Here is a 15,208-nt window from a genome sequence, read left to right on the forward strand (position 1 = left end):
ATCAGCCTCTCTGATTTGACATGACAGCGACAAGCTGTCCTCCCAGTGCTCCTTCCTCACTGGGACAAGCAGGGTACCAGATGGCCAGGCATTCGGGCACCTCTTGTTTTTGCACTTCCAGCAGAGAAAATAGCCTCCGGGGCACACAGGTCCATGTCATGAGCATCTTCTGCTTCAGAACTAACCTTCCATTTCTGTCCCTCTGCTTTTGACCTTGGGAATCTGGGGTGATGGCTGTTTTCTGGTCAATGATTAGCTTTTTTGCTGTTGTTTTCACTTATCAGCCTATAAAAAGAGGACCCTTTATCACCTTGTTTGTCTCTGCTGCAAGCCTCCGGACATAGAGTGACCATACATCTCAGTATTCCTGGCCTGGGACTGCCAGGTTTAGACCTTTATCCTACATCCTTTTTAAGTTAAAAGTTACATTCAGTAGAATAGCTTTTTAAGTGTTCAATCTAATAGGTTCTGACAAATGTATTCATCTGTATGAGCAACAACCAGTAAGGCTTATAGTCAACAATAGGCTATTAGCAGTTAAGTTTGGGGGGAGGTGGAGTGTCAAAAGTTACATGCAGAATTTTTAATGCACGGGGGTCGGTGCCCATAAGTCCTCACATTGTTCAAGAGTCAGCTGTACACCATACAGTAGTGCTGACTGTGGTCACAATGGTGTCCATTAATTACATCCTTCATACCTATTTATCTTAGAACTGAAATCTGTGCCTTTTGACCACCTTTATCCAGTTCTCTCACCCCCACCCTCTGCCTCTGATAACAACAAGTCTGATCATTTTCTATGAATTTAGCGCTTTTATTTTATTTTTTAATGTCACATATCAATGACATCAGACAGTATTTGTCTTTCCCAACTATCTCACTTATTTCATTTTGAATAATAATGTCATAAACATTCATCCACGTTGTTGCAAGTGCCAGGATTTCCTTCTTGCTCATGACAACAATATTCCATGACTGAGTAATATTTTCATGGCTGAACATTTCAGAAGTGGGATTTCTGAATCATATGGTAGTTTTCTTTTCTCTTTTTTTAAAACAATATATTTTATTGATTTCAGAGAGGAAGATAAAAATATCAATGATGAGAGAGAATCGTTGATCAGCTGCCTCCTGCATGCCCCTACTGGGGATGGAGCTCACAACCCCCACATGTTCCCTTGACTGGAATCAAACCCGGGACCCTTGAGTCCACAGGCTGACACTCTATCCACTGAGCCAAATCAGCTAGGGCTGGTAGTTTTCAATTTTTAATTTTTGAGGAACCTCCATACTATTTTCCATATTGACTGTACCAGTAGTACACTGGATTTCCTTCAGAGTTGCTTTTAAATACTATCTAGAAATAATATGAATAGTAAACTAACTTCATGGAGTGAAAGTAAATGGCATTTTGATACCATTTGGTTTCTAATCTTAGCTTTGTCTCGAACTCAGTGTGTAACCCTACGTTAGTCATGCCACATATAATAATATTAATAATAATAATATTAACAACAATGGCTGCTGACCTTTATATAGAAGTATGCTAGATATTTCACATATTATTTCATTTATATAAAGGAGGAAAGATTACCAGGGTGAAATCAAGATAGAAATTCAAAGAGTAGCGATAAGAAATATCCCTAAATAGTAGCTGTCACTGTAATAAAGATTTGGCACAAAGCCTCTCATTGAACCTTCACAATAGCCCTAATGAGGTGGGTTCTGTTACCTCAGGAAACTGAGACTCAGACAGCTTACAGTGCCCAAGGCCACAGGCAGCTGGCAAATGGCAGGGCTGAAATTCAAATCCAGGCCGTCTCCCCCTAACACATTTGTTTTTAATCTTGATGCTCAACTACCCAGGTCCTAACATGGAAAGCAGATAGGCAGGAAAAGACATATAAGCTTTTCATGGGAACGTGGTCACAGGCATGCAGGTAGAGCAACTGTCTAGACCCCTCATCACTTTAAACATTTACCGCATACCGGCCACTTACGGAGTGCTGATAGATGAAGGGTTTTCCTGAAACACTTCACATGCATTTATTTCTATTTCCCTCCTGAAATTGGCTTTTGCCGTTGCCTGGTCTTCTCTCACCGGCGCTGTGATATTGTTTCAGGGCATCCCTGGCCCACCTTCTGATGCTCAGCTGCTTAGGATTCTGCACATTTGCAACGTTTCCCTGCTTTACTCACTCCCAGGTTTCTGAGAACACATTTTCTTCACCGAGGACAAGCCGATCTAATCCTTGGTCCCAGAAACCCTCAGCTCTCATTGGTGATGGGTGAAGAATGATTAGACAATCTACACCAGCAGGAGCCAGTATCCACGATGGAATGTTTTTAAAACTGGACCCAGCATTCTGAACTATGCACGATAAACTTGTGCTTCCTCCTCCACCAGCTATGGAGGGAAAGCCAATGAGAACCAGCTGTAAGTCACTACCAGGTAGGGCAGCAGCCGAACACCAAAGCCAGTTGAAGAGATCGGAGCACACAAAAATAATACAGGTTGGGGATCAGGACAATACAGACAGCTGCCAAGTAGAGTGAAGGTCAATTCCAGGTTTAGATGAAAGCCAAAATTCAGGTCTTTAGTTCAAGTCATGCTGATTCAATTTTATGTTGGTGGGCAATGTCATTATGTGAAGACGCAGATAACACAGCCAAGTAGGTATCCATGACAACAGCTCTTACTGGGGAATAACCTTTGCTATTATTTTAATTTTTTAATAACTATTTTCCTCCACAAGTGACAAAGGTAAGAGAACACGAAACCACTCAGGGCACTTGAGATAGAGAACTCCTGGGCAGGGACTTTAGCCTTATTTTGACCCCAGTGACCTTGCCACAAGGTGTAATTATAGATTCTTGAAGGTCCGCAGTGATGGTCTGCAAGTGCTCTTTAAAAAGAAGTGGGTGGCCAAAACCAGTTTGGCTCAGTGGATAGAGCGTGGCCTGCAGACTGAAAGGTCCCAGGTTTGATTCCAGTCAAGGGCATGTACCTTGGTTGTGGGCACATCCCCAGTAGGGGTTGTGCAAGAGGCAGCTGATCGATGATTCTCTCTCATCGATGTTTCTAATTCTCTATCCCTCTCTCTTCCTCTCTGTAAAAAAAAAAAATCAATAAAATATATATTAAAAAAATAATAAAATAAAATAAAAAGAAGTGGGTGGAACACTATCTGGGAGTTCTTCAGATTCTAATTCATCAAGCAGGATGCCTGGATCTCCCTTTCACAGGGAATTCTCTCTGAAGTGTTTGTGGATTCCTCATAACAGTGATAGCACTGAGACAGCATGACAAACTAGCCCAATGACTTAGGCATCTTCAGATCCAGAGCTCAAGTAAATGTCTCACTTCCTGGGGCTTGAAGGGGCCGAGGGGATGAATACCAGACCTGCCCCTGACTTCTGGGAGAGCTGATTATTTCCCACAGTCTCCTGGCCCAGACACAAGCCTTTACAAGGGAGCCAGGAACATTTCTGGGAGTTGAATGTAGCCCGGAGGTCACGGGTGTGATGGTGCACAATGATTAATGAATGCTTAGTCAGGATTATATTTAATGTATACTTAGGTGTTAGCAACTGCTTGTAGACAACCATTTCTCCGGGACATCTCCTCATTGCCCCTGAACCATATGACTATGACTGTTAGACGTGTACCTGAGATCTTGGACCTTCATGAATAGTTGATGGCAGACACACAGGATTGCCAATGTGTCCCCATCTAGCACCTGCCCTCATTGTTCCTATGTTCGTCTCTATTGTATTTCCTAAAATGGTGCCACTTTCCTCCATTTAAGAATTGAATACAGTCAAAGAAAGAAACAGAACAAATGAGTGTCCTCCTGTTCTGCCTTATTTGTCGTCCAAAGTCCACAAATGAAATGTGTTCTATGGCTCCAAGCTACTTTAGCTTAACTACCCATGCTTAATCCTGCTCCTTGCCAACTTTAGACTCAGTAAAAAATGTAGACAAGGCCAATTTCTTATCTTTAAAAATAAGTTTTGACAGAAAATCTGAATCTCTGGATTTGCTTTTTAGAGGAAATGAGGTTTCTAGTAATTTCGTTAGGAAACTGCAAGTTTCCTTAATTTACTAATTTATTTTCCTAAGTAAATAAGCAGCAAACAAACAAAAATGTGATCATATTGCCTTAGGGTGGCAATCCCGGGGTCAGCTATGAAAATATCTGATGAACATATTCTTCTATTGTGTTAAGTTGTTTTATCAGCCATCATCACCACAATGCTGTTATTCTCAGGTGAGAGGCCACGGTTAAAGCTGAGTCATGTGGGTGGCTTGGTCCTGATTTACCACGTTCCCCTGAGGACCAAATTCCTTTCTGAATTCTGTGGGTTGCGTGGATCCATGATCTACTTCTTCCTCCCAATGCTGTGGCCACAAGAATTTAGTCACAAAATATTCTCTTTCTCTTCTCTATACAAGCTCAAGCCATTATTGGCTTATTCTCCTAATAGAATGAGGATAATTGGTGTTAAACTATAATTGACTTAACTGTCTTCTTGTCAGCTGACCTACGGGTTGAGGGGGAAAGAAATCAATTTCTAGAAATCTAGGTCAAATGCATCTTATCTTCTCAGAAGTTAGTCTTGACCCAAAGCCCTCCAACATATGTGCCGTTTCCTGAGAAAGCGAGGTCAGCCACATAGAAATCAGTGTTTTAGAATAGTGACTTATTTTAATTAATTGTCCAAACAGCATTCTCAGTTCAGCTCTAAATTAAGACCTTTTATTATTATTGAAACTGGAACTTTTGGATCACTTGTAATTAACATCCTTCTAGAGAACTTATTACTCAGAACATAACGGAGACTGCCAAGGTTCTTGGAAAACAAAGGACTGCTTTTTGTTTCTTTGTTTTTACTTGTGTCTCCGTTATGTTCTTGTGTACCCTGGACTTTCTGCCTAATCTTGCCAGCTTCTAAATGCAATTCCACATGCCCCACTTCTCTAAACTCGCCCATGTCTATCTCTTAATAGGTAGAAGATTAAGCATTTCCTTGATTTCTCTGAGTTGGAATTATAGCATAAATTCATTCAGGATTTCATTTCTCTATCTTACAAACCTATTCTTTGAATCATTTGGGAAGAATGACCTTTTTTTTTTTTCCTTCAAGAAGGTCCACGCACTTTAAGACAGAAATCCAATTAAAGATCCAGGTAATTAAATAATCACAACCCTTGCAGGTACCCAGAGGGCTGAAACTGGGGTTTCGAATAGATGAACCATTAAGCAAAGTCTTTTTTTCTCTTAAGTTGGTTTGTTTGAGCAAACTAAAATAACTGAAACCATGTTATTTTAAAAGCAACATTGCAATAAAGGAGAGTTTAAAGAAATATAAAACATGATATGCACCACAGTTTTCTAGTTTCCCATCTATCTTTTAACGATTCCCTGATTATTGTGATGATGACTGCTTGCAGCAAAAAGAAAAACAAAGTACAAAAAACATCAACTCCTTTTTCAGGAGTCAACCCATATGTGATACACATTTTAAATGCCCACAACGTGTTTAAAACTTTTTATTCTTATGATCTTCTAGGTTTCAGGGGGGTGATATTCTTATGATACAGGTAGCTAGTACATTTGTTCCTGCTCAACAGGAAAAAAACAACCACACCCAGGCCGGAGGAGAGAGCCTCGTCTCTCGGGAAATTAGAGGAGAGTTCACAATGTTGAGCCAACTTGAGCCCCTCCAGCAATGATTTACTCACTTGATACCTACAAATTAAGTTCTCAGAAATAACTGAGATCATATTCACTCATTCAACAAATACTTCTCAAGGGCTTAGTATGTTCCAGGCACTATCCTCAGGTGCAAAACATAGAAGTCACAGCCCTGTCCTTGGAGGTTAAGAAGCCATTGATGGAAGCCAACTCATAAACAAAGAGGCCGTGCGGTGGAGGGATGAGGAACGTGGGTGCAGGAGTCAGACAGATTTGAATTCCTGCTCTGCCACTTTCTTAGCCTTACGACCTGAAGTTATTTATAGCCTCAGTTTCTACATCTGTAAAATCTGGATGAGAGTAGAACCTAGGTCAGAGGTTTGTAGTGCAGGCTCAATAAAATCTTCCATTTAAAGCCACTTAGTCCGGGAGCAGGGACATATTCTAGGCAGGCCAGGAATGCAAGGTCGTGTACAGCTCAATGGTAGCACCAGGGAGAGCAGAGATTGATCTAAGTGGGCAGACAGAAGCCCTTCTGTTTCAAGACTTTATGAATATAAATAATACTGAGCTGAAGCCAGCTAGCCAAGAACAGAGAGGGGAAATGTCTAGCTCTGGTCTGTAGCCATGGGACACTCAACTTACGAAACATAGAGGTACCCAGTTATCTGTGGGGCTGAAATCAGAGAGGATCTTGATTAGCCTCAGAGAGCGCTGTAAGACTGCATTCTTCCTGCCTCTCTGCTTTTAAGTCCTGATAAAGCATATACTTCCTGTATGTTGTTTGGGCTCCTGGGTTATTACTAGAGATGATAGTCTGACTCCCTACAAGTCCTACTGACTGCAGCGCAGGCTGGCTTCCCGGCAGGTTGCTGCAGCTGGTGGGCCAGAGCTCTGTTTTTATATATGGTCTGACCGCTGTCTGTTTGCATGTTCAGTCTCTCAGCCTCCACCCAGACGGTCATGAGTTTGGATGAGTAGCAATCCATCTTCCCCCGGCGGAGATGGGTGAGGACTCAGCGGATCTGTGTCAGTCAGAGAACACCCTTCCTCAGCCACTACACTGAGCAAAACTGGAAAGATGGCCTTTCAGAAAGGTCAGTGCCGGAGGGATGGCAATGTTATAATATAGACTGTGGGGAGGACAGGCCTTCTCTCTTGTCCCTCTACCTCTGCCCATCACCCACCTTAACCGCCTGGTCCTGCGGTTCCAAGGAAAGACGCTGATGCTGGTCATTTGTACTTGATTTCAAATTAGAGTGTGCATTGTTCTCAATTATTCATTTACATACTGCTTACTATGTGTTGCTCTATACTTGTTATTTTTATTTAATGAGAAAGCAGGGGGCCTTAACTAATATTAAGGTCAGGGATCCTTTGCAGAGCTCCCGAAATTGCAACGCACAAACAAGCAACCATCAGGCTCTTAGCTCATTTATTAGGCTGACCCTTATGAAACCGCCAATATTTTGGTTTGTCCCAAAAATGGCAGTTACTGATATAGAGAGTCCAACAACAACAACAACAAAACCCAACAAACTAGTGCCATAAGATTTACTCCTAGGAACCAACAGGTGACTAGGAAACACTTTTTAAAAAATCCTAAGGCCCACTTCAACTCCTCATTTTCATCTCCCCCCCAACACACACAATAGCAACTTTTAAAGTGTGTGGAGGGAAAACTTTAAGATCACATCTCTCTCAACTCAGCAGAGGGTTATAACCATCACAGAGGAACATATTGTGATCCATATCTTACTTCTTTCATTTTTCTCTTCTTAAGTGGGGATTTTTTTGGACCTCAAAGTGTGTTGCATTTGAATTCTCCTTCACAATGGAGTGTTAATGAATAGAATTAGATTTCATCTCCTCTGCAGAGAGGGCACTGAGGGAGGCGAGGAACGATGCTGCTAGCCTGTAGAGGATGTACAAACCAATATTGGGTAAAGCACACGTAGTTACGTGTTTCTCCCTAGCTGTCACCTACGGGGAAGCTACCTCGACGCCCTGCTGTTGGAAAATGTGCTTGCCATTGATTTCCTAAGATGCTGGTGGACATCTTGTCAACCACTGTCAATGCAAAGCCCTCTGTAATTACACTTCCTGCGAGAGAGATCCTAATTGTATTTCTATGCCAAAGCCTTGTCCTCATATACTGTTCCGTGGTAAGTCAGAAGGGAGGCTGCAGCAATTGCTGTCACAAGGAATGTGCAAGGCTCCCCAAAGGAATTTCCTCTAATTAATGAATTAGAGACTGTATCCTTCTGATGGAGGACATCTTAGTCATTTTTCTTTCCTACTGGAGTGAAATCCTTTCATGTATGGGACAGGTTCAAGGTTAGAGAGTTAGCAGAGTTACCCAAATCCAAACTCTTGAGCTGTCTGTCTACCATGTTACATCCCACTGTTGAGTTTATAAAGATATCCAAGGAAAGCAGATATAAGGACATAACCATAAAATTTTTATTCTTTTTCACAGATTATCTAGATATCACACTTATATGTCACTATTTCTTCCATTCCCTTGATATTTAATCAAAATCAACCTTATTCTATATCTTATATTGTTCATTTTTCTTACATTGTAAATCCAGTGAGAGAAGAAACCATGTGCTCTACCCCAGCTCACCTTTTTCCACGTTGGGCCCGGCCAGTGTTGCTAAGTGGTTAGTATCGACCTATGAACCAAGAGGTCACAGTTTGATTCCCAGTCAGGGCACATACCCAGTTTGTAGGCTCAGTCCCCAATAGGGGGTGTGCAGGAGGCAGCCAATAGATGATTCTCTGCCATCATTGATGTTTCTCTCTACCTCTCCCTTCCTCTCTGAAGTCAATAAAAATATAGAAAAATAAATTAAAAAGGCAAAAGATCTTCATCTTTAAAAAACAACAATAACAAAGTTGGGCCATAAATATGTCTCTATTGAGTAGTGAGTGAACCTTCATCGATACAACTAGGTCTCCATACAACTCCAAGGACCCAGGACAGACCATAAGTAAGTACTGTTGCTGAAAGGTATTGCTTGGAGGCCTGGAATCAGATTCCAGGCAATACATTCAATCCTTTTCTCAAAAGAACGGGAGATTTTGAGAAGCAAGTGGAAGGAGTTACTCTGTGCATGGACAGAAGCACACAGGGCCGTCACCACAGGAGATGCTTTTCGAAAGGGCCCCAGGCAACAGCCATGGAGTCTCCTGGGTCACCCTGAAAGGAATCCCCTGGCCTTTCGGCATCGCCCCTTCACAATGCCTGCTGTGTGCTCACAACAGTTCTGCTCCGGCCCCTTGGCACTGCTGCTTCTCGTGAATTCTCTCATAATGTCTCCACAAGGTTTCTGTGCACCAAAGAAATACAACACCAAAGATATCCCAGGAAAACTGGAAAAGAAAAAACCCTCACCCTCAGCGTCACCCCTGAGGGCCAAACATTCAATCTCAGAACTTGGCAAAGGAAAACAAAACAAACAAAAACAGCCCGCTGCCTCTTTGTCCTTCTTTGTTCTTCCTTTGTTTGAAATGAAAATTTCACCTCGGAAGTCAAAACCAAATAAAACACCCAGAAAACATGCAAAACTCTCAGTGTGCTCTGAGCACTGAGCCGCCCTCCACTGCCCACCGCTGCGCTGGCCAGATAACCCATCGGAGGAGGAGCAGCCTCCAAAGCCCACAAATGAGTCATTCTGAGAGCCGGGGCTCCCCAAGGGTACCATGGGAGATTATCAGCCAGGCAGAAATGTTAACATCCATTTTCCCATCATTGTGAGGCCTTTTGTTAGAGCGTTTTCTTCTGCGCAGAGAAGGCACAATGCCCTGCATTCTGGGAACATTTTATGCAAGTAGCGGTTACACTGTGTGAAACTGCTCTGTGTCCGTCACTGCAGCCCAGCAAAGATCTCCTACAGAAGGATTTCCACCCCAGCGCTGTCACCTCGCATGGCCCTCTGGTCAGGAGAGGACTGGCTCTGCATGTCTCCTCTGCAAGGGAAAGTGGTTGGGCCTTGCGCGGGGTGGGCTCTCAGTGGTGGCCCAGGTAAGGGAGGCTCCACTCAACAACTAGACAGGGACTCTTCCATGTCTCTGTTCTTGAGGCTGAAGAGGATCAGGTCCTGGGTCAATACAACACTAGGAATCCTGGGGCTTCAGAGCAGAAAGCACCCTCTCATCTCACCTACTCCTATCCGTAGGGAAACTGAAGCCTGGAAGAACCATGGGACTTGCCCAAGGTCAGAGAGCCTAGTCATAGTGAACCACACCCAGGGCCTACATTTCTTGGGCCACATATTGTCTCTATTCATTTAGTTCCTTAATAAGTAAAAATATTAAGGTTGAAGCACTGTGCAGGATTCCAAAGAGATGGCAATGGATAAGGCTATAATCTAGCCCAGCCGGTGTGGTTCAGTGGTTGAGCATTGTGTCAACCTATGAACCAGGAAGTCGTGGTTCAATTTCCAGTCAGGACACATGCACGGGTTGTGGGTTCAATTCCCAGTAAGGTAGCCAATCAATGATTCTCTCTTATGTTTCTTTCTCTCTCTCTCCCTCTCCCTTCCTCTCTCTGAAAAAAAAAAAAAAAAAAAGTTATAATCTATGCCCTCAGAAGGCACTCACTGTCCAGAATGGGAGGCAGAGGCAAAAAGATAGATACAATGGCAAAAGATTGAACAACCTCAGTGCCTGTCATCAGGGAACTTGTTAAATAAATGTGGTACGTCCATGCTGTGGGGAAGCAAGCAGTTGTTAAAGCAGTCCTAGGCAGAGGCCAGCCTGAGGAGAAAGTCTCCAAGTTGTATTACTGGGTGAAAGAAACAAAGTCTGTATTTCTCAAATGTATAATGAGGACTTTGGATTTGACCAGTGGTTTTTCAACCTTAAAAAAATTATGGAAAACTATACATATTGTAACCTTTTAATGGTACAGTTTGATGGAGTTTAGTATATTCACACGGTTCTGTAACCATAACCACTATCCATCTCCAAGACTTTTCTGCGTACTTTTAAAAATATATTTTATTGATTTTACACAGAGAGGAATTGAGAGGGACAGAGAGTTAGAAACGTCGATGAGAGAGAAACACCAACCAGCTGCCTCTTGCACACCCCCCACTGGGGATGTGCCCGCAACCAAGGTACATGCCCTTGACCAGAATCGAACCTGGGACCTTTCAGTCCGCAGGCCGACGCTCTATCCACTGAGCCAAACCGGTCCCGGCGTACTTTTTAAACATTAACTCCCCATTCCCCCACCTCATGGCTCCTGGGAACCACCAGTCTAATTTCTGTCTCTATGAATTGGACTACTTTAGGTTCCTCATATAAGTGGAATCCTGCAGTCTTTGTCCTCTTGTAATAGGTTTATTTCACTTAGCGTCGGAGCTTCTAAAGTTCATCATGTAGCATGTGTCATAATTCCATTCATTTTTTTGGGGCTGAATAATAGTCTATTGTATGTATATACCACATTTTGTTTGCCCATTCATCTGATGATGGGTACTTTGGGTTGCTTTCATCTCTCAGTTATTGTGAATAATGCTGCTATGAGCATGAGTGCACAAATATCTCTTCGGATCTCTACTTTCAATTCCTTTGGTTATATACCCAAAAGTAGAATTATTGGATGATATGATAATTTGATTTCAAACTATTTGAGGAACCACTGTACTGTTTTCCATGGTGGCAGTGAAAGGGCAGGGCGGGGCTAACTCCTCGGAATGAGAGGGCAGGGCAGAACTCCTGATCCTCCATTTTGTGTAACTGGACCCTAGCCCTCACCCAACCAATCAGGGTCAGCCAAAGAGGTAACATCACCACCCCTATAAAACCCCTTGATCTGTTGAAGCTCACGCTCTTCCACCATGCCATTGTCGGTGTAAGTGGGACAGAGCCCGTGCTAGCATGGAACAGGCATTCTGCTATTGCATCAGACTTGGCTCCCTGATGGTCTTTGGGGATCACAAAATCTGGGCATAACAGCAGCACATTTTACATTCCTACCAACAGTGCACAGGGGTTCCATTTTCTCCATGTCCTTGCCAACACTTGCTACTCTCTCTCTCTCTCTCTCTCTCTCTCTCTCTCTCTCTCTCTCTCTCTCTCTTTTTGTATTAGCCATCCTAATGGATGTGAAGTGGTATCTCATTGTGCTTTTGATTTGCATTTCCCTAATGATTAGTGATGTTGAGCATCTTTTCATTTACTTATTGGCTATCTGTATGTCTTCTTTGGAGAAATGTCTATTCAAGTCCTTTACCCATATTTTAATTGGGTTGTTTGCTTTATTGTTGAGTTGTCACCTTTTTAAAAGCTTGGGGACTCCTACTTTTAATGAAATTGTATATTAAGACCCAGTATACAAAATAGAAAAAGCAGTGCTGCTCTGGTTGAATTAGATTCATGTGGAAGGCCTAAAGGTCTGACCAAACCTTCTCAAGGATTTCTATCACCTCTGTCCCTCTATCCCTCCTGCATCTCCCTGCCCCTCCCCCAGCAGGAAGAGGCCTCTCCGACACCTCTGCCCCAAACCTCAGGGCTCATGGACCTGAGCAGACTTGAAAGTCACTAGACTAAACAACTGCTAGGTTACCTCCCAAATAATAGGATGTGTGAGTGGGAAAAGATACCAATTTGCATAAAGGAGAAGCTATTCAAAGTAAAGGAACTCATCAATACTTGTTTTCAGAACATTCACTGTGATGTTCACTTCCTTCCAGGAAGCCCCCCAGGTTTAACACATGAGTCATACTTACCCACATTTTTCTGAAACACCGTGCTGGTTTGTCTGAGTCATGTGTTATCAGATGTGGAAGTGAATCTGACTGCTCTGCGTGGCCTTTGCTGCACAGCCTTTGACTAAGTCTCTCTGAACTTTGTTGTTGTTTTTTTTTTTTTTTAATCCTTACCTGAGACTATTTTTCCATTTATTTTTAGAGAGCGTGGCAGAGAGGAAAGACAAAGAGAAATATCCATGTGAGAGAGACACATTAATTGGTTCCTTCCTGTTTTTGTTAAAATAATAATAATAATAATAATAATAATAATAATCAAGTAGAAATATCTCTGTGGTACATGGGTTGCAAAACTTTCCTTAATTTCTTCTGCCCTCTCTGTGTCACCCCACCCCCATCTTTTGCAATGGGGCTTTGTGGCTCCTCCCATCAAGAAATGGAGTCTGGCTGAAACCGGTTTGGCTCAGTGGATAGAGCATGGGCCTTCAGACTGAAGGGTCCCAGGTTTTATTCCGGTCAAGGGTATGTACATTGGTTGTGGGCACATCCCTGGTAGGGGGTGTGCAGGAGGCAGCTGGTTGATGATTCTCTCTCATCGATGGATGTTTCTGGCTATCTATCCCTCTCCCTTCCTCTCTGTGAAAAATCAATAAAACATATTTAAAAAAAAAAGAAAAAAGAAAGAAAGAAAAAAAGAAATGGAGTCTGTTTTTTTCATTCCCTGATTCTGGGCTGGCTTTGTGATTTGCTTTGATCAATACAATGAGGTGTATGTGGTATTGGGGGCAGTTCTGAATCTCATTTCTGCTCTCATGTCTTCAGCCACAGTGAAAACAAGCCTGGCCTTCTCTGTCTTTTAATAAGAGACAAGTGGTTCCATCACCTTGTGGCCCCAGCTTACAGCCAGCCAACAGCCACACATGTCACTCAAGTCTTCCTAGCTAATCCAGCCCCCAGCCACCCTACTCACCAACCATAGATAATATGAGTGAACCCGATGCAGCTCAACAGAACTGCCCAATTGGCCTATAGCCTCATGAGAAATGGTGAATGCATCTTCTTCTGGGTCACGTGTTGGGTGGTTTGTCACATGGTGATTCCTAACTGATATTATAACCAGCTACTTCTTATAGCAAAACTCGAACTGACCAAGAAGATGGTAGATAAGAGAAAGCAGTTCTGGGGTTCTATTGGATCCTCTACAGTTTAAATCTTACTCTCAGTAACTTATCCTTTAAGAGGTACTTGTACTTTCACTATCAAAAGGAAAACACTACAACTTGAATTTAAGGAGATTGGCACAAACCACAAAAGGGTGTAGAGAGAGTGTCTCATTCAAAATACTCAGATATGGCCCAAGTATTTGGGTCTACCAAGGAAACATGCCCTGGATTTGATAAGCCATTTGATAAACATTTAATAAACATTTCTGTATGGTTCCCTCCAGCTTCCCCAGCAGCATTTTATGAAAACGTCAACTGATGTCATTTCAGGGAACATATATATGTGTTGTTATTTGATTATAAAATGTTTAAAACAATAACAGAAAGCAAACAGAAGTGACATTATATCAAGTGCCCTTTCCAAATCAGAGAACAAAGGTCTGCTGAGGATTAAGAGTCCAGCATTCCCAGCTATGTGCTCCCCCTGCAAAAGGGAGCGAGAGTCCTGAAATACGGCCTCTCTGTGGAGCAAACAAGGGTCTAGCCTTCTCTCTGTCCACAGCTCAATACATCCCCTTGCAGTCATTACCACGGTTAATTACAGGCCAACACGCCCCAATGTCAGACAGTCACCACAGCTCAGCCTTCTGGCTCTCATCTTCACAAAGGCTGGGAGGTCTTCCTTTTGAGAGAGTTCAGCAGGAAGAAGGAAAATGAGGCTAATTTATGTAAATGTATGCGACATAAGTCAGATTATGTGCCAGATAGCACAAATGGCTGGGGTGATCTATTGCTTTCCTGCTCTGCACAGAAAGAGTTCCAGACACCAGCTCTTTAGTTTAGTGCAGTGTACCTGTGCCACCAACTAGGTTTTGCCAGTCTTTTGTTTCTTTATCTTTAAAAATAAATAGGCAGCCCTGACCGGTTTGGCTCAGTGGATAGAGCGTCGGCCTACGGACTGAAAGATCCCAGGTTCGATTCCAGTCAAGGGCATGTACCTTTGTTGCGGGCACATCCCCAGTAGGGGATGTGGAGGAGGCAGCTGATTGATGTTTCTCTCTCATCAATGTTTCTAGCTCTCTATCCCTCTCTTTTCCTCTCTGTAAAAAAATCAATGAAATATGTTTTTTTTAAAGAATTAATAAAAATATATTTTAAAAAATAAAAATAAACATGCAGAATGCAATATACAGGTCATATATCATAGAAATGTGCCCTTGAAACCTATACGATATTATTAACAATGTCACCCCAACCAATTTAATAAAAATAAAAATACATTAACAATAAAAATAAACAGGCACAATTTCATCTAACAGCCAACCTGAATAAGTAAACCCACAAAGTTGGAATCAGAAAGTTGTTAACGTAAGATAAAGTAGAATAAAAAGGAATTTTAAAAGGAAAGAGTTTGAGAAAGGAGACAAAGTTTGATCAACATTGATAAGTATCAGAAAGATGGGAGAAAGGGGGAACTAAAAAGAAGCAATTTGTGTGTGTGTGTGTGTGTGTGTGTGTGTGTGTGTGTGAATTTTATAAGGTCAATGCAACTGAAGCTCAATGGCATCTAAAGTCAAGAGTATGGCTTTAGGAATGCACAGGAATTGGATAAATAAAAACAGTG

Source organism: Pipistrellus hanaki (assembly GCF_964339955.1).
Source record: "Pipistrellus hanaki genome assembly, chromosome: 3".
NCBI classification, from domain to species: domain Eukaryota; kingdom Metazoa; phylum Chordata; class Mammalia; order Chiroptera; family Vespertilionidae; genus Pipistrellus; species Pipistrellus hanaki.